The sequence below is a fragment of the Mastomys coucha genome, unplaced genomic scaffold (genome assembly GCF_008632895.1).
Source record: "Mastomys coucha isolate ucsf_1 unplaced genomic scaffold, UCSF_Mcou_1 pScaffold12, whole genome shotgun sequence".
Classification (NCBI taxonomy): Eukaryota; Metazoa; Chordata; class Mammalia; order Rodentia; family Muridae; genus Mastomys; species Mastomys coucha.
The window spans coordinates 78,982,579-79,003,046 of NW_022196894.1; the positions used below are offsets into that span (position 1 = coordinate 78,982,579).

The 20,468-nt window shown below is 41.7% G+C and overlaps 1 long non-coding RNA gene and 1 pseudogene across 1 annotated transcript; both read right to left on the reverse strand.

Moving 5' to 3' along the window:
- Positions 1-2,027: 2,027 nt before the first annotated feature.
- Positions 2,028-6,099, reverse strand: LOC116086522. Its single transcript, XR_004116979.1, has 3 exons — positions 6,046-6,099; positions 5,069-5,312; positions 2,028-2,258 (listed from the first exon to the last, which is right to left on the reverse strand). It is a non-coding gene; the product is annotated as an uncharacterized LOC116086522 (long non-coding RNA).
- Positions 6,100-6,747: 648 nt separating this feature from the next.
- Positions 6,748-8,753, reverse strand: LOC116086523 (annotated as a pseudogene).
- Between the last annotated feature and the right edge of the window lie 11,715 nt (positions 8,754-20,468).

Sequence of the window (20,468 nt, forward strand, 5' to 3'; positions counted from 1 at the left end):
GCTGCAGAAGGAACCTAGTGTGTCCGCGTGTCTTCTTCCCGGCGAGAGGACCGCGCGGGCTACAATAACCTACACCTGGGCATGTACCATTTTACTTTATTGTGATTGCATGTTTCCTATAATTACTAATCAGGTTACCTACCAGTCAAATTTCAAGGACAAACTAGTGAATTATTAAACTAACAGAAACAGGTGAAAACTTCTATCACCTTAGGGTTTGTCTTAGTCAGGGTTTCTATTCCTGCACAAACATCATGACCAAAAAGCAAAGTGGGGAGGAAAGGATTTATTTCGCTTACTTCCACATGGCTGTTTATCACCAAAGGAAGTCAGGACTGGAACTCAAGCAGGTCAGGAAGCAGGAGCTGATGCAGAGGCCATGGAGGGATGTTCTTTACTGGCTTGCTTCCCCTGGCTTGCTCAGCCTGCTCTCTTATAGAGCCCAAGACCTCCAGCCCAGTGATGGCACCACCCACAAGGGGCCCTACCCACTTGGTCACTAATTGAGAAAATGCCCCACAGCTGGATCTCATGGAGGCACTTCCCCAACTGAAGCTCCCTTCTCTGTGATAACTCCAGCCTGTGCCAAGTTGACACACAAAATCAGCCAGTACAGGATTGTATAATCCAAAAGGTACAAGCTGATTATATACTTTGTTAAGCTGAATAATATGGAGTTTTCTTCTACTTGTGCAACATTTCATTGATGTATTACTTATATTATATTTTATGTTTGAAAAATTGTCAACAACTGTACATTTTCATCATAAAAAATTTGATGATACATTGTCAATATTTGTAAAATTTCCCATCCTCTTCACTATTCAGACTTTTTCTTTGGGCTGGAGAGATGGCTCAGTGGTTAAGAGCAGTCACTGCTCTTCTAGAGGTCCTGAGTTCAATTCCCAGCCACCTCATGGTGACTCATAACCATCTGTAATAAGATCTGCTGCCGTATTCTGGTGTGTCTGAAGATGGCTACAATATACTCACATAAACTAAATAAATAAATCTTTAAAAAATAAAAAGAAATTGATGATATATTGACCAGGCACACGGATCAGTAAAGGGGTCTGCAAGGGAAAGAGTGGGGATGTTAGGACAAGAGATGGGAAGAATGGAGACAAGACAGTCTGTCTGATCAAGTCTCGTTTATTGAAAGGCAACTATGGATATGTAGGCACAACTTGGGAAGTGCAGCTGGAGACATTTAACCACAAGTCCAGGATGTGTCTCAGAAAAACAGGATGTTATCAGAGTGTGTTCAGCTGTGGTGGGGTGCTTACAAAAACATCATGCTAGGAAAACAAGTCTTTCATCATGGTGGCAAAGTACCAATGTGTAGGAAAATACCCCGAGATGGCTGCAGACATGATAGCAGCTTTCTGCTAGGAGTTGGCTCCCAACAGGGTCCCCCTTTTAATTTTTTTTCAAAAGGGAAGGCTGGGAAAACTTACAGAAACCATGCCTGTCTTAGGTTGGAATGGACCCTAGCCTTCCTTTCCCATCTCTGGACACTCAACAGCCCTTTCTTGGCTGAGCTCCTGTCTTAGGATGGTGAGGCCTCCCAATTGGGGGAGGGGTCTTGAGGTGTTCTCTTACCTATCATTGGATCTCGGGTTTAGCACATAAGTTAGGGACTATTCCTTATTGGTCTCCTACTTAGAGTTTCCTACTTCCAGTCTCTGATAATGGACCTGTATGGGTTTCATTTGAATAGCGTCTATCTGCTGTCATACAAAAGCTATCAGTTTATTGAACAATATGGGCCCTAGAGACAAGAGAATAAATAGTCTGGGTATCTTGGTTGTCCCCCATTACAGGAGTAATATCCCTGAATGGCCACAGAGTTTTTGACACTAACTCTAATTTTGTCAGTGGCCAAAGGCAGGGACCACCAAATATGGCCTGTAGATACACAGTGCCAGCCAGCACAGTGTGCTTCACCAGGGCCTCCACATTTTCTCTTATTGTTATTTTTCTGCAGGGCACACACACACACACACAAAAAAAAAAACCTAGCAATATAGAGTGTTGACCCCACTTTATACAGTTAAAGAGATGTAGTCCACTAAATCATAAGTCAGGGAACCAAGAGTCCAATGGAGCCACCTTGGAGGCACTGCTGCTGATGACTCCTTCAGCACTGAGGACTTGCCAAGTCAGGTTATATGGCATATGCTGGTTGATCTGTTCCAGTTTGAAGGCAGTTGTGAAAGGCAGTAGTAGCATCAGGATGTAGAGAATCTTCATGTTCCCTGAAAAGAAGAAACACCATTGTCAGGGGACTTCTCCTCCCTGGATCTGTTATTATTGTCTATTTGTTTAATCAGTCTCTCTGGCAGCCAGTGTGTGGCATCTGCTGTTTGGGAATTCAACCTCTTCCCCAGATAAGCACTGGGTCTGTCCCATTCCATGTTCTGGTTAATGGATCTTTCCAGAGGACTGTTTCAAAACTTTTTGGTGTCAGGATGCCAACATCTATCTGGAGAAGATTTTCCTTCAGAATCCAAAGTTAAAATATTTAAAATAAGGAGCATGTGATGAATGATGCTTCTGGGGTACCATTTCCCTTTTTTTAATTTTTTCAAGTTGATGTTTAATGTTTTGATGTGCCCTTTCTACCTTATGCTGGCCCTGTGGATTATAGGGAATACCTACTTTATGTAGTATTCCCAATTTCTTACAAAATTGGTAGAAACTGGAGCTTGTATAATCTGGATCATTGTCAGTTTATCTGTTTAGGCACACCCAATACAGTGATTGTAGCAAGCATATGAGTGATCATATGTTGGCTTGTTTCTCCAGTTTGTAATGTCCCATAAATGAAACCACTGTATGTATCTACAAACATATGTATATATTTTTTTATTTCCAAAATCATTATAATGAGTAACATCCATTCGCCAGAGGTTGTTTGGCATCAGCTCCTTTGGATTTATGGCCAAATGAGGAACTGGTAAAAATGTAATACATGATTGATCGACATTGTTTGACAACTTGCCTAGCTTGTTCTCTGGTAATTTTAAATATGATCTTTAAAGTCTGGGAATTAAGGTGATATAACTCTGGGGCCCTTATGTGGGGATTGTAACAGTATTCTGTTATTCTGTATTGCCATTACCTTAATCTCTCCTTAATAATCATTGTCTATAACACCAGGAAAACTTTGTAGTCCTTGCATGGTAGTCATGCTTCTTCCCACTCTCAAGCTCAACACATTTGGATGGAGCAGTCCCAACACTCCGGTGGGTAGGGCTGAGGTCCCATTTCTGGGGTAAGTACTGTGTGCGTGGTGGAACTGAGGACTAGTCCTGTGCTTCCTGGGGTTGCTCTGGGTTTCAGACTAAGTTCTGAAAGGGATGTTGTTGTGGGCATAGCCCAGGCTGCTTCTCAGGCTGTCTTAGAGTTGACTTGTTTCCTTCCCTGCAATCTTGCAAAATGTCCAGGCTTGCCACACTTAAAACAGGACTTTTTGTCTCTACTTGTCAAGAAGTCTCTTACTGATTGTCCTTGTATGGTGGCTGTTGCCATAGCCATGCCTTGTTCATAGGACAGCCCTATGTCAGAACAGTCTGATGTACTAAGTGAGGTCTGTCTTTTTCCTGTAGGGTCTAATGGCTGCTTGGCAGGCTGTTTCACATAGTCCACACCTGCCTCTGCATTACCAAAAATTGTCCCTGCTGTTGTCATCAGTCCATGAACAAAGTCAGAAAATCGTTCATCAGGCCCTTCTCTGACTGCTGTCAAAGATTAACTAGGGTCTTCTTTTACCGGTAGTTTATGCCAAGCCTTCATAGCTGCATTTTGAATTTGAGTGAATAAGCCTGGATCATATTGCATCTGGTCATCACTTGAAGTGAATTGCCCTTCTCCCAATAAGGCATCAATGGACTAACCATTGTCTGCCTGAGCATTCCTCCTAGCCATCTCTTTACAGGTCTCGTGATACTCTGATTTCCAGATAAGATGGTTATCACCTCTAAGAACTGCTCTGACTAGGGTATTCCATTCCCCAGGAGTCAGCCACACCTCTGCATCAGATTCCAAGATTGCAAGAGTAAAACATTGTAACACTGCATTTTTAAATTTTTTAATGACTTGGAAATTGAACCCTGTGTGATGTCTCCAAGCAACCTCTTGAGCATCTATGGTCTCTGATACAGAGAAAGCCTCAGCCTCTTCCTCCTCTGGGCAATCTGCAGCTAAACCAAAGCCAGAGGACAGGAGCCATCTTTGGACTCCACATTAAAAAACGAGAGAACCTGGGGGATTTTCTCCCGTGGCTTTACCCTCCAGAGATGTCTTCCTGGTCTTTAATTCTTGTAGTTAAGTAGTTAAGTCCTGATGTTCTTCCTTCTAATTCTATTTACAGTTTTAGGGCTAAGATTTTATCCTGCAATTCTTTTCTAGGTTCCAAGATAGCCATTCCCAGAACACCATCAGGTAGTCCAAGGGGCGCAGATGAGGAGGTCTCTGAAAAGGGGGGGGGCATTCAGGATCTTAATATTTGTTTGCCTCTTCCTCCAGGTTGTCCTCTAACTCAGACAAATCATCATTCTGTAGCTGTATTTTGGATCTCAATTTAGGATATATGTGTTTTATCTCTGTCGTTTGAGACGTTGAGTTATTTCTCTTTACTATTTGATTGTTTCTCTCGGATTTTTTGTCTCTGAAGTATGCTGAATTTTGAGACTTATTGGCAACCTTTGAGAGGTCACTCCTTTATCACCATCACTAGAGAAATTAAACCTATTTCCTCCTTAGAGGACTCAACCTTATCTTTTGTCTTTTTCTTTACTTTTCCTCTCCTTTGTCTTTTAAATTTTTCTCACCCTTCTCAACAGCCACCACTATTGACAGATATTCTGTTGAGTTCATTTCGTTTATCAAGTTCCAATATGAAAAGGCAGCAACTGGGAGCTTTTCAGGCCCCAAAATCTTGTAAAAATCTTTAAGTGCATCTCCAAATCTATGCCATCTTTTTTCATCAATGGTTCCTTCTTGAGGAAACCAGGGACATAACTCCTTAACAAAATAAAAATGACAACAAATGCTGAATTTTTACCTTTACTCCTTGCATCTTTGAAGCCTTTCTCATTTGTTCCACATATAGTTCATGCCGCCTTATTTCTTGACCCATTTTCGTCAAGGGTCCTGACTTGGCAGGTTCCTGTGGTGATCACTTTAGTTTCACTTTTGAGTTTTCAGTCGACCCTTCTTCCAGTAATGTCCCTCATGGGGTGGTCTCTGGTTCTTGCTGCCCCATGTCAGGTGCCAGGTGACCCAGCCTGAGGGTCAGTCAGCAGGGCCTGCAAGGAAGAGAATGGGTATGGAGGGGCAAGAGATAGGAAGAATGGAGACAAGACAGTCTGTCCAAGTCTCCTTTATTGAAAGGCAACTATGGGTATATAAGCACAAGTTGGGGAGTGCAGCTGGAGACACTTAGCCACAAATCCAGGATGTGTCTGAGAAAAACAGGTTATTATCAGAGTGTGTTCAGCTGTGGTAGGCTGCTTACAAAAACATCATGCTAGGAAAATGAGTCTTTCTGTCAGCATGGAAAAGTACCAACCTGTATGTAAATAGCCCAAGATGGCTGCAGAGATGATAGCCGCTTTCTGCTAGGAGTCGGCTCCCAACAATATATTGTCAAAATTTGTAAAATCTCCCCATTGTTTTCACTATACAGACGTTTTCCTTGTGATTAATGTTAGGATTCAAACTTAAAATGAATATATTCCTTCAATCATTTTGTTCTTTGATGTATCAAAGAAAGATTACATTCATGTCACACCTCTCAATGCCTCACTGTTTTGGAGTTTCTTTTTAGGTTTATGAATTTAATGATAATTCATAACAATTTTGTTTATATAGCCATATATGTCTTTAATCATTTAAGTTCAAATATTCATTTTGAGAATTTAATCTTTTCATTCCGTGATTTTATTTATTTACTTATTTATTAACTTTACATCTGAAATACAGACTCTGCCTTCTTCCTCCCTACCTAATCCTTTCTACAAAAGCCCCTTTCCACAATACCTCCTCCCTGTCTCAGAAACAGGGAAGTTCAGCTCTTGTACTCCTTTTCATTAGTGGTTCAATCTCTAAGAGTCCCCATTAGCCTAGTGTAGTTGACTATATGTCTTTCTGTGATGTCATAGAAGAATCCAGCTCTCTCATTCCTAACTCTCACTCTTCCACAAGACTCCCCATACTTACCTGATGTCTGGCTGTGGGTCTCTTCATCAGTTTCCATCATATGTTCGATGAAGCCTCTCAGTAGAAAGTTATGTTAGACTCCTGTCTGCAAGCATAGCAGTGACATTAATAGGTTTAGGGGTTGTCTCTCTCCTGTAGGGTGGGTCTCATTTGGGTCAGACATTGGCTGTCCCTTGACTCAATCTCTGTTCTACCTTTATTTCTCTCTCGGTTTTTCACATGTACTTTTATTCAAGGGTCTACTCACAGGCAGTATTTAAAGTCAGGCTTTTTAAATTAAAGGCCTAAACTATGAAATCTTATAAATATGACATTAGCAAAGAATGAGCATCTGGATAATTTAAACCCTCATTATCCTGGGGTCCAAGTTTGTAACATGGAATGTGCAAGATCAGTGTCATTCAAACACCAGAGAAACCACAGGTGCTGGGTAACTTTGTCAGTGAAGAGAAAGGTCAGTTTCAGCCTTGCTCAGTATGAAACCAGCGACTAGTTCTCCTGTGGCAGGGCATCAACTGTGCTTCAGAAGTTTGCCTGTAAAGTCTCATTCTCCATCAGCAAATCCTCATATCTCTGCTGAGGCTCTTTCTCTGGTTCGTGTTGCTGCGGCACATCTTTTAGACTCTCTAGTCTATGGGACATAGCAAAGTCTTCATGTTTCTTGAGTTCTTCAAAAGTGTGTACCTCCAAGTGAGCCTGCTCTATCTGGTCCCATAAGTCATTCAGCTCTTTTCATGAGTCCCATAATACAAGACTGGTAACCACCAAGCAACATTTTCATCATCTTTTCCATCTTTGCAGCTCTCTTGGCTCTGTTGTCATGTGATCCCCATTTATCTCAAGTATCTTTTCAAATCATTCAATTTTGTCCTTTCTGCTAGCAAGATTAGCCCATATGTAGCAGCTCTCAGCAGGAAGATAGAGGACTCGACTGTAGATTTCCTCCCACATCCAGCTTCATTGGAGCGTTCTCCATGGCTCATTCCTTGTTTTACCACTTCCATCTCTTGTATAGAACATCCTGGGCCTTTTTCAGATCTTCTTTGGAGAACTCCTCATAAGGGCTATGCTCAAGATAGGTAATGTGCCCTGCAACTTCACTGGCCTGGTCTACCTTGACAACTTCCTGGAGTTCAGTATCTGAAATCTGAGGGGCAGGCAACACAAGTTTGCTTATCCTTTTAGCAAACTCAGAGACACCACTAGTTTGAAGGATACTGAATAGTAAACTAGATTCCATTTTCTTTTTTAAATGCTGTTCTCTTTTTTTCTATCTCTTCCTTCTTTTTCAGATCTTAGCTCCCTATCAAGATCCTGCTGTCATAGTTTCCTGAAATCTGCATCAAGGGCCTGGTAATTCTCCTCAGAAGTATCATAAAAAACAAGAGCAGGCTTTTTTTTCAAATGGGATTTCAGCATTATAATCAACTCCTCTCCTCTTTTTCCTTTTCTTCTGGGATCTCTATGACAGCTTCTTGAAGCTCTCATCTTTTCTAGAGGGCAACAAGGCACCTTCCTTCTTCCAACTGCTTTTCTCTTGCTTTCCTTTTAGCCTTCTTTCCTTGAGTACTGGCAGGCGGGCTCCAGCCTCAGAAAGCATCTCAAGCTCACCCTCATCCACATCAGTTGGATCAGGACAGGCTGGTTTGGTTTCTGGGTTTGGATCTATTTTTCCAGGCTTAAGTTTTTGGTGGTCTTCTGCTTTCGTCTCTTCATTATCCCCTTGGACACTTTTATCCAGGAGGAATCCATAGTGTTCCAAGTGCTGGGCTGCTGTATTGGGTTCTATTTGGCCCTAGTTTGGGCCTTCAAGACAAACCTGAGCCTGGCTTAAGTTGTGTAAACTGTCCCAGTCACTTCAGTACTGGAGTGACTCAGCACAACCTGCTTAAGCCTGCCTTTGCCTAACTCCTGCTGAAGTAGAGTAACTGTTGGTTTCGATAGTCACCCCATTCCCTTCATCAACTTTCCCCTCCCCATATGTCATCTCACCTCAGCAGAAAACTCTGCCTCCTCTCTCAGAGCTTTATAAAGAAAAGATTGATACAATAAAATGAGTTCCTGCTTTGACAGACTCCTGGCTTGGGGTTGTTATTCTCCGGAGGCAGGAGATCTGAACCAATACACTCACCATCCCACTCAGCCCTTAGAGAGAGGATGGACTGGACAGGGTTCTCTTCCTCTCTGACCTGGTTCTGCCCGGCAGAGAGCCTGCCCGGCACTGTTGTTCTTCTTATATCGGAGTAATGGTTCTCCACTGTGCTGTCATCTGCTTGGCCAAGTGCAAGAGTTTTTCTTCCTCTTCTCTGGACCATTCAGTTTTTGTTTGTTTGGTTGGTTGCTTGCTTGTTTTTAATACTAGGATCCAGCCATTCATACTTTCTGGCTCTGCATTGCTTTGCGAATTTCCTATGCAGCAATGAGGCAATCCTAGACCACTGGTTTTTCCCATATTTCATTATGGCTGCTTTCAGAATTTCATCCTATGTATTCCTCGACACGCCCCCTTTCATCATAATCCGGGGCATCTCAGCAAGTTGCCCAGAGGAGCTTCAAGAAAGTAGTAACAGCGCTTCAGTCATGGGACACTTCCTCCAAGAGTGACCTTTTGCTTTGAAGGAATCTGTGCAGGCATGGCATGGGAAGCCCTGGTAAAACTCCCGAGATCTTAGCAGCCAAAGGCAAAAGACACAGCTTGTTTGCAACCTTAAGACTGACAGTGGTGGCACATGCCTTTAATCCCAGCACTTGAGAGGCAGAAGCAGGCAGATGTCTGAGTTAAAGCTAGCCTGGTTTACAGAGTGAGTTCCAGGATAGCCAGGGCTACACAGAGAAACCCTGTCTCAAAACACCAAAGTAAAATAAAAATAAATAAATAAATAAATAAATAAATAAACACATACATACATACGTTAATACATACATAAAAAAGTAAATAATAAATGTTTTAAAAAAATTTAAAAAGGGCTGGAGTGGTTCAGTGGCTCACAACCATCTGTATTGAGAACTGGTGCCCTCTTCTGGTGTGTCTGAAGATAGTAACAAGTGTACTCATATACCTAAAATAAATAAATTTAAAAAAAAAAAAAACTGACAGAAAATCACCACAGAGGCCAAAGTGCTCAATATTATGCAGGTTGCAATGTCTGAGACAGGTTGGGGGAAAACAAAACTCTCCCTCTTTGTTCCTGTGCATCCTGCAAAACTTACAAATTTTGTGTTGCAGGTTTTGTGGGTGTTTTGTTATCTCTTCCCACAACTGGGAGTCCTGCCTGGCTGCAGGAGGTGGTCACGTGAGTCTCCATATCCCCAGCTGCTAGGAGTTTCAGCTAGGGTCACCACCATAGACACCCAGGAGCATAGAAGATCTTTCAATCTTCTGATGTATTTCTCAGTTTCTTTCTTCAGAAGTTTGAAGTTTGTCATATAGGCCTTTCCTTTGTTTGGTTAGAATTACGCCAAAATATTTTAAATTATTTGTGGCTATTTTAATGGGTGTTGTTTTTCCAAATTTCTTTCTCATCCTGTTCAATGCTTGTGTTAAAGAAGGATACTGGTATTTTTGAGTTAATTTTGTGGTCCACTTTGCTGAAAGTGTTAATTAGTGTTGTTCTCTGATCAAATATTTCAGGTCACTTATGTATACTCTCATATCATCCGTGAATAGTAATATACTGATTTCTCTATGCTCTTGATCCTGCAGCTATAACTTCAAAGACTAAGCTGAGAAGGTGTGGAGAGAGTGGGCAGCCTTGTCCATGATTTTAGTGGAATTGCTTTAAGTTACTCTTCATTTAATTAGATGTTGGGTATTGGCTTACTGTATATTGCTTTTATTATATATAGTTAAACACCTTGTATCCCTGATCTTTCCAAGACTTTTAACATGAAGCAGTGCTGGATTTTGTCAAAGGATTTTTCAGCATCTAACGAGATGATCATATGGGTTGTGTTGATATGGTGGACTATATTCATGGATTTTCAAATATTAAACCACTTCTGCATTCTAGAATGAAGCCTACTTAATTATGTGTAGTAATGTTTTTGATGAGGTCCTGGATTCAGTTTCTATTTCATTATTTTTGCATCAGTATTCATAAGAGAAATTTTCTAAAATTCTTTTTGTTGAGTCTTTGTGTGGTTTAGGCATCATTGTGACTATGAGCTCATAGAATGAGTTCGGCAGTATTCTTTCAGAAGTCTGGTAGAATTTTGCATTAAAATAATTTGGACCTCAACTTCCCATGGGGAGACTTTTAATGACTGCTTCTATTTCCTTATGGGATGTAGGACTTTTTAAATAGTTACTCTGATGTTGATTTAACTCTGGCAAATGGTATCAATCTAGAAAATCATCCATTTTATTTAGATTTTTCCAATTTTGTAGAGTACAAGCTTTTGAGGTAAGATGTAATATTTCTTTGAATTATCTCAATGTCTGTTGTTATGTCTCCCTTTCTTTTCTGATTTTGTTAGTTTAGACAGTTGGCCTTTTTCTCGTGCAGCTTTTAATTTTTTTATTCTATATATTTAGTGTTTTGATTATAATGTGGCTGAAGGATTTTTTTTTATTTTCTTTCTTTGTTTCTTTGCTTCTTTGTTTCTCTCTTCCCCAATTTAATTGCTGTTCTATCAGTTTCTTATACGTTTATAAACAATTTGGAGAAATTTCATCTGTGATTTCATTGAAAATATTTTCTGGGCCTTAGAACTGGGTCTTGACTCAGGTGAGATCCACCATTTTCTCTCCGGTGAGTTTTTAAGATGGGAACAGCCAGCCTGGGAGGCACAGGCCCCATGAGTCACAGGGGAGTCACAGGGTGGCAGGGACAGGATCCTCTCAGCTTCCGAGTGACAGAGGTGGATCAGTGATCCTCTCTGCCCCTTCCCTGAAAGTGGAGGGTCTGCCTCCAGGGAGTGTTTTAACCCAAAGACTCAGGTAAAATCCACCATTTTCTCTCAGGTGAGTTTCTAAGACAAGAGCAGTCAGCTTGGAGGCACAGGCCCCATGAGTCCCAGGGGAGCTGAAGATCAGCAGGGACAGGACAAGCTCTAGTCAGAGACACTAAGAACATCTAACACCAAAAATCAAGAGATGGTGAAAGGCAAATGCAAGAATCCTACCAACCGAAACCAAGACTACTTGGCTTCATCAGAACCTAGTACTCCCACTGCAGCAAGTCCTGGATATCCCAAAACACCGGAAAAGCAAGAATTGGTTCTCACAATGCTGATAAAGGAACATAAGAAGGACATGAATAACTCCCTTAAAGAAATACGGGAAAACACAGGTAAAGAGGTACAATCCCTTAAAGAGGAAACAAAAAAAAAATCACATAAAGAATTACAGGAGATCACAAGTAAACAAGTAGAGGTACAAGCCCTTAAAGAGGAAACAACAACAACAAAAAAAAATCCCGTAAAGAATTACAGGAGATCACAAGTAAACAAGTAGAAGCACTTAAAGAGCAAACTCAAAAATCCCTTAAGGAATTGCAGGAAAACACAAACAGGTGAAGGAATTGAGTAAAACCATCCAGGACCTAAAAATGGAAGTAGAAACAATAAAGAAATCACAAAAAGAGACAACTCTGGAGTTAGAAATCTTAGGAAAGAAGTCAGGAAACATAGATGCAAGCATCACTAACAGAATACAAGAGATAGAAGAGAGAATCTCAGGGTCAGAAGATAACATACACAACATTGACAGAACAGTCAAAGAAAATGCAAAAAGCAAAAAGACCCTAACCCAAAACATACAGGAAATCCAGGACACAATGAGAAGACTAAACCTAAGGATAATAGGTATAGAAGAGAGTGAAGACCTCCAACTTAAAGGCCCAGTAAATATCTTCAACAAAATTATAGAAGAAAACTTCCCCAATGTCACGTCTGCAAGAAAGACACGACCCGAGCTCTTCCTTTTAGAAGTTTATTCAGGAACCTTTTTTAATAGTGTTTCTCCTCCTGCTTCTACTGCTACTTCTGCCTCCAGAGAGCCGTTACTTAAGCCCCGCCTTCCTGCCATCTAAGCCCCGCCTTCCAGCCCACCCTAGGTCGTTAAGTACTCCCAAGCTTAGCCAATCCCAATGGACCATGTGGCAAAAGCAGATAGGTCATCAGATGCAGAAGCAACCAATGGCAGTAAGCTTAGGCAAATGAGGGCTTGTTTATGAGACCACTCGCTCTCGGGGCACAGCTGAAAACAGCTCTCCACAGTTCCCCCTTTTAGTTTTTAAATCAAACAGGCAAGAGTAGAGGTCTGATCTCTGATGCTGGAAACAGGGACATTGTACGGGTCCTCACTTAGGTGTCATCCACCCAAAGAGTACCAGACCCGTCCGATACCTTTTTCTCAGAGGTGGGGTCTGGGGTACCAACCCTCATGCAATCAGATGTGCTCTTCTCAGGGTTGCTAGAAGCTGATCCTGAGTGCAGTGCTTTACCTTGCAGCCTGAACGTGACGATCATTTTTGCATGACTGCCAGCCATGCCTAGGGAGACTGTCCTGCCTCAATGGCCATAAATGCTTGCACAATCATGGCTGCATTCCTTCTCTGAGTGAACCTGATCCTGCATATATACCACAGGCCCACAGGGCAGACCAGCAATAGGAGACCAACCAACCTAAAGGCAAAAATGGAACATCTAAATTTCTATTGGTATTAAAAAAGCGAGGAAACACTCGAGCATTATGTCGTATTGGCATTGGTCTTGGAAACACCGACAGAATCCCCCATCTCGGCTCCACTTGGCTCTCCAGCAGGAACAGAAGAAGGGTGGACAGGGTTCTTGGGCACGATCTCTCCATTCTGCATGGCACACTTCCGCATCAATTGCTCGGGGACCCACAAAGGCTCCAAATGATCCTGAGGAAAAACACAAACAGATCCCCTCGCCCACACCAGCGCTGGGTCAGGACCATGCCATATGCCCGAGATAACATCATTCCACTTCACAAATCCCTTCAAGGAACCTCTGCTGCACTGATGACGATCCGCAGCAGAAAGCCCATCTACATCCAAATTTAAAAAATTTAAGGTAAAAAGAGCAAGAGCAATTCTTTCTTTTGGGGTATGGCCTTGGCCAATTCCCCCTTTTTGTTTTTGTAAAAGTTCTTTAAGAGTGCAATGTGCATGCTCCATGATGCCCTGCCCTTGAGGATTATATGGCAGTCCATGGGAAACATGAACTTCCATCTGTTTATAAAATGACATAAAGATTTGAGCTGTATAGTCAGGTCCATTATCTAATTTTAGCTGCTGGGTTTGCCCCAAGCAGCCCATGCCTCTAGGCAATGCAAGATGACATTGCATGCCTTTTCTCCACTCAAAGGGGTGGCATGAATGATCCCAGAACACGTATCTACAGATACGTGAACATATTTTAAAGTTCCAAATTCAGAAACATGTGTCACATGTATTTGCCAGATCTTAAGGGGAGACAAGCCCCGTGGATTGACACCCATTCCATAGGGATGATGATGGATTATACATTGAGGACAATCTAAGACCACCTGCTGGGCATCAGCTTGAGACAGATGAAATTTTTGTTGCAATGTCTTAACATTTACATGAAAATTTTGATGGAACTGTTTAGCCATTTCCATAGAAGAACTCATGAAAATGCACTCCATCCTAGTCCATTGATCTACCATCTGATCTCATTTCCTTTACTTAAAGATCCTGACAACCCAGTATGAGCCCGAATATGCTGAATAAAAAATGGATTCTTTCTCTGCCAAATTAATTTCTGCAAATTCCCAAATAATGCACAAACGGTACAATTAATTTTAATGGGGCCAGCGGTTTCAAGAATTTTAACAGCGTTAACAACATAAGCTGAATCAGATATCAAATTAAAAGCAAATTGGCAATTTTTAAAAACTTCAATTATTATTTTTAATTCAACTACTTGAGGAGAGCCCAGCGGGAATTGACATAACATGGGCTCTTGTTTCTTTATCAAATAGGCCCCACAGCCCATTTTAGAACCATCAGTAAACACATTTGGGGCCCCAGTTATAGGGGCAGCTGATATAATCTTTGGAAAGATCACAGGATGCTCTCTAAAGAAGGATAATAAAGGATGCTTGGGATAATGATTATCTATTAATCCTGCAAACCCACACTGAAGGATGGCCCAATCATCAATGGTACCACACAAAACTGATGAACAGAATATGGGACAATAATAGTAGCTGGGGATATTCCAAAGAACTGTAAACATTGTTGTACTCCGGTCTGTGCCAAACTTGCAACTGCAATAGGATAATGCTCAATAGTTTTTGCTGAAGACACTTTTGGATATATCCATAATAATGGGTCATCCTGCCACAAAATTCCTGTGGGCTGATAATAGGTAGGAAGAATACACAACAAAATGGACCGATTCTCATCCCATCTCTTCAAAAAGGCACCCTACAATCTCTCTTCAACCTTTTGTAAGGCTTTTCTGGAATCTTCAGTTAACAATCTGGGAGAATCAAGGGCAGAATCCCCTACCAAAATATTATACAAAGGCTTCAATTCATAATTGGACAATTTTAAATAACAACGTACCCAATTAATATCCCCTAACAACTTTTGAAAATCATTCAATGTTCTCAATTTATCCTTTCTTAATTCTACCTTTTGAGGAGTAATCTGCATATTTTGAACCTTAGCATGCAAATAATTAAAAACTTCATCTTTCTGAACTTTCTTGGGGGCTACAAATAATCCTCTTTTCTTTAATAATTTTATTAACTCTATATAAGCCCTATTTAAGTTCTCCTCAGATTTGGCAATTAGCAAGATGTCATCCATATAAAGAATGTATCTCACACCTGGACATTGCTGTCTTAACAGGGCAAGAGCCTTATCCACAAATAGTTGACATATGCTGGGACTATTGGCCATTCCTTGAGGTAAAACTACCCACTCATACCTTTGATCTGGCTCCTCATGATTACAAGAAGGAACCGTAAAGGCAAATCTTTCACTATCTTGTTGACATAATGGAATGGAGGAAAAACAATCCTTAATATCAATTACAATTATGGGCCAGGAGGCTGGCAAGGATGACAACAGCGGTAGCCCTCATTGGACAGGGCCCATAATTTGCATTTGTTGGTTAATGGCTCTCAAATCATGCAATAGGCGCCATTTTCCTGACTTCTTTTGAATAACAAATATGGGAGTATTCCAAGGGGAGACTGAAGGTGTAATATGCTTCAGGGACAACTGCTCAGCCACCAGGGTTTGTGCAGCAATCAACTTTTCAGAGGAGAGTGGCCACTGAGGAACCCACACTGGCTCCCCTGTCTTCCAAGTAATAGGAATACCTCCCTCAGTGGCCCCTAGGAAAAACCCAACCCTTGTCTAGGCTGTCATTGCCTTGTTGGAATAGGACTCTTAACACCCTTGGAGGTACTTCCCTAACCCACAGCCTGGAAAGTACCCCATATTGTATCATTCTTTGGGTGGTGTCAGAATATTCATTACTCAACTTAAACCCCATATCTTTCAACATATCTCTTCCCCACAAGGAAATTGGCAATTCTAACACATAGGGTTGCGTAACTCCAGAATGTCCCTCTTTATCTTGCCTTAGCATAACCAAGGCCTTGTAAGGTCTGAGAGGAAGCCTGTACCGGCCAACTGGTTGTCCAATCCTTTTTTACAATAATGCTTCTATCTGTTGCCGTATCAAGTAGGCCTAGGATAGCTTTTCCTTCTACCTTTAATTCAAGAACTGGCCTTTGATCTAAATCTAGAGACAAGAATGTCAAATCTGTTCTTGTTGAGCCAAACCCTCTCTCCCCTCTCTCTTGTGGCTTGGCCGCAAACTTGCATGCAGACTAGGAAGGGTGACTAGCTGGGCAATTTTATCTCATGGAGAAATGGCTGCAATCCCTCTAGGGGATGCCACCATAATCTTAATCACTCCTGTATAATCTGGATCAGTCACACGCGGATGGACTATCAATCCTCTCAGGGTGGAGGATGACCTGCCAAGAAGCAAACCTACTGTCCTTGGCTCTAGGGGTCTTTTAAAGTCTGTCTCAATTAACTGGACCCCCATCTGGGGAGTCAGTACGAGTCTGGTGGTGGAGTGGAGGTCCAATACCGCCAAGCCTCCGCAGTGGCTCTCCATGGTCCCTCGAATGATGGAGGGCGGGCCATCTCTCCTGTGCTTGCTCTATATCCTGATCCTCTACTGCTCCATATATTTGCGGGCCCTGGGGATGTGGGCCCCTCTGCCGGTTTTTTGAACAAGCTCCACCATAGCCTTGAGTTAAAGGTTGTCCATTAATATCCTTTATGACTTACACTCATTTGCCCAGTGGTTCCCCTTTTTACATCTAGGGCAAAGTCCAGGCTGTTTTGGGCGTTGGCTAGTTTCTGCATTCACTGCACTTCCTCTTTCTGGGCATTGTCTTCTTAGGTGTCCTAACTTGCCACATTTAAAGCAAGCTCTCTTTTATTCTGAGTAAACTGCACAACGGCCGCTGCTAGGCCCGCATTGGTCAATGGGCCACCCAACTCTCTATAAACTTTCATCCAGGCTTCTAACCCTTTGTTTTTGTAGGGAGTGATAGCGGCCCTGCACTCTTTAGTACACTGCTCGTAAACCAGCTGCTTAATCAGAGGCATAGCAGTATCAGGATCACCAAAGATTCTGCCTGCAACCTCCACCAATCTAGCTACAAAGTCTGAAAAGGGTTCCATGGGTCGCTGTAAGATCTTAGTAAGATTACCACTCACCGCCCCTTTATTTGGTAAAAATTTCCAAGCTTTTAAGGAAATCTGGTTAACTTGCTCAAACACCTGCATTGGATATCCTGTCTGTTGATTAGCAAATCTACCCTGTCCTAGTAGCATATCTCGATCCCAGGTAGGATTTCCTGCAGAGTGATTTGCAGCAACTTGCTCACGAGCATACTCAATCAAAAATGCCTTCCAATCCAAATACTGCCCTGGGCTCAGACAAGTGCGAGCCAGACCTCTCCAGTCATTGTCTACTAAGAGCCTCCACCTGAGCTAAAGTAAAAGAGGCAGTAATGCCATAAGTACGAACAAAGTCAGCCAAGGATTTAATTACTTTAAAATCTAGCGGTTCCTCATATCTGTTTCCTTGAGCATCTTGAAAAACTGGGCATGCAAACTGGCGCTCTGACCTCACCACTCGCCAAACCTCTGGGCAAAAGGAGCGACCTAATCCTCAACTGTTAACTGGGTTATATGGACTGGACACTGATGGAGCGTGGCCTGTATCAGTCTCCGGCCCCCTTTTCTTCCGCTTCTCCCTAAGGGAGCTTTTCTCTATCCTCTCAATTAGATCTTGTAATTTCTCATCTGTATCAGACCAATCTGTGTCTAAGTTCCCCTTTCTTGATTTCACTGACTGCTCCAATTTCAGCTGTTCCAGAGTTGTCTGCCCTTCCTCAACTGCCTTACAACATTTCTGATCTTCCAGGCAGCTCCTGACAAGTTTCCACACAGGCCTTACCCTGCTTTCAAAATACCCTGGTCCCAGGAGAAATCTAGATCCTTCCCTAACTTATCCCAGCATGAAAGGGTGAGGTTCCCAGACACTGTGAACCAAGGGGCAGCAGTGTCACACTCACTAAGTAACCTCTCCAGTGCACTTTTCTTGATTTCTAAATTTTTTGACAATAACAGCTCTTGGAGAGCCAGAAAAATTGGGTGTGATTCCAAAGCACCCATGGTTACTTTTTTTACCCTTTTATTGTTACTTTTCTTTTACTTTCAGTTCACTACTCCTTATAGCCTCTACTTCCAAGGTCCTTACTGCCCCGACTTCTGAGGTCCTTATTGCCTCTACTTCCGAGGTCTTATTGTCCCAACTTACCTGGGAACTTACCAAGCTGGCTGCTCTGACTACAAAAGGTTCTGAGTCTCAAGAGGTTTTTCCCCCCGAATGGGCCTTCAACTGTCGCATCCACCCAGACCAGCAAGAAAGACATGACCCGAGCTCTTCCTTTTAGAAGTTTATTCAGGAATCTTTTTTAACAGTTTTTCTCCTCCTGCTTCTCCTGCTACTTCTGCCTCTCCAGAGCCATTACTTAAGCCCCGCCTTCCTGCCATCTAAGCCCCGCCTTCCAACCCACCCTCGGCCGTTAAGTACTCCCAAGAATAGCCAATCCCAATGGGCCACGTGGCATAAGCAGATAGGTCACCAGATGCGGAAGCTAACAATGGCAGCAAGCTTAGCCAAATGAGGGCTTGTTTATGAGACCACTCACTCTCGAGGCGCAGCTGAAAATGGCTCTCCACACCCTAACCTAAAGAAAGAGATGCCCGTGAACATACAAGAAGCCTATTGAACCCCAAATAGACTGGACCACAAAAGAAATTCCTCCTGCCACATAATAGTCAAAACACCAAATGCACAAAACTAAGAAAGAATACTAAAAGCAGTAAGGGAATAATGTCAAGAAATATATAAAGGCAGGCCTATCAGAATTACACCAGACTTCTCACCAGAGACTGTGAAAGCTAGAAGATCATGGGCAGATGTCATACAGACCCTAAGAGAACACAAATGCCAGCCCAGTCTACTATACCCAGGAAAACTCTCAATTACCAAAATGGAGAAACCAAAGTATTCCATGACAAAACCAAATTCACACAATATATTTCCACAAATCCAGCCATTAAAAAAGTAATAAGTGGAAAACTCCAACACAAGGAGGAGAACTACATCCCTGAAAAAGCAAAAATGTAATCTTCCAACAAAACTAAAAGAAGATAAACACATGAAGGGAATGCCAGCTCTAACTACAAAAATAACAGGAACTAACAATTACTTTTCCTTAATATCTATTAATATCAATGGACTCAATTCTCCAATAAAAAGACATAGGATATCAAATTGGGTATGTAAACAAGACACAACATTTTGCTGCATACAGGAAACCCACGTCAGTGACAAAGACAGACGCTACCTCAGAATAAAAGGCTGGAAAACAATTCTCCAAGCCAATGGTCCCAAGACAAAAGCTGGAGTAGCCATTCTAATATCAAATAAAATCGACTTTCACCTTAAAGTGATCAAAAAAGTTGAAGAGGGGCATTTTATATTCATCAAAAGCATGATCTACCAAGATGAACTCTCAATTCTGAACCTCTATACTCTAAATGCAAGGGCATCTACATTCATAAAAGAAACTTTACTAAAGCTCAAAGCACACATTATACCACACACAATAGTAGTGGGAGATTTCAGCACCCTACTCTCTGCAATGGACAGATCATGGAAACAGAAACAAAAGAAGGACACAGTGAGACTAATAGAAGTCATGAAACAGATTGATTTAACATATATATATATATATATATATATATATATATATATATATATATATAACTTTTTATCTTAAAACAAAAAGATATAAATTCTTCTCAGCACCTCATGGTACCTTCTCAAAAATTGACCATATAATTGGTAACAAACAAGGCCTCAATAGATATATGAAGATTGAAATAATTCCTTGTATCCTATCAGATCACCATGGACTAAGTCTACTCCTCAATAACAACATAAACAATAGAATGTCCACATACATGTGGAAATTTAACAGCACTCTACTCAATGATAACTTGGTCAAGGAAGGGATAAAGAAAGAAATTAAGGACTTTCTAGAGTTTAATGAAAATGAAGTCACAACATACCCAAACTTATGGGACACAATGAAAGCAGTCCTAAGAGGAAAACTCATACCTTTAAGTGTCTCCAAAAAGAAACTGGAGAGAGCATACACCAGCATTTTGAGAGCACACCTGAAGGCACTAGAACAAAAAGAAGTAAATTCACCCAAGAGAGTCAAAGGCAGGAAATAATCAAACTCAGGGCTGAAATCAACCAAATAGAAACAAAAAGAACAATACAAAGAATCAACCAAGCCAGGAGGTGGTTCTTTGAAAAAGTCAACAAAATAGGTAAACCCTTAGCCAGACTAACTAGAGGGCACAGAGATAGTTTCCTAATTAACAAAATCAGAAATGAAAAGGTGAAAGACCCCTGGGGGAGAACCCCACTCAAATCTCGGGAGGACTTATACCCAAGGAATCACGAGAGACCACATCTTGATGTAATTACAAGAGGTATATTTTAATTTTCAGGGCACTCTGGTTCGGCACCACAGTTATTTCACGCGGGAGATAGTGAAGCCGACAACGAGGCTTGAAAGTTAGGGGTTTATATAGGGAAAAGGTCTGAGGGAACAAAGGGATCAG